Below are 404 nucleotides of genomic sequence, written 5' to 3'. Positions count from 1 at the left end.
ATTCAGGATAATGATAACCATGATGATCAAAATCTTGAAAGCTAAGTGAAGTCGCCAGTAAATAAACTGGAGACCTGGACTGAGAAGAAATAAACCTGTTTACCACGGATCTAGAAGAAATAAAGAAGAGTCAAGTAATAATAATCCATGCCTTAACTGAGATTAACAACACCTTGGAAGAAAGCAACATTAGAATAACTGAGACAGAGAAAGAACTAATTAGGTGGAGGTAGAAAGAAGGAAATAAATGAAACACTGTGGGTGTACAAAAAAAATAAATAAATAAATAAAAAGGAAAGCAGGAAAAGCTTTGAGAATTCTGGGACAATATAAAATGCCCTACCATGGAAATCATAGGTGTCCAAATGGAGAAGACCAAAAAAAATAAAAAAATAAAAAAAGGC

The sequence above is a fragment of the Cervus canadensis genome, chromosome Y, assembly GCF_019320065.1.
Source record: "Cervus canadensis isolate Bull #8, Minnesota chromosome Y, ASM1932006v1, whole genome shotgun sequence".
NCBI classification, from domain to species: Eukaryota; Metazoa; Chordata; class Mammalia; order Artiodactyla; family Cervidae; genus Cervus; species Cervus canadensis.
Note: the sequence above shows the minus strand (reverse complement) of the source record.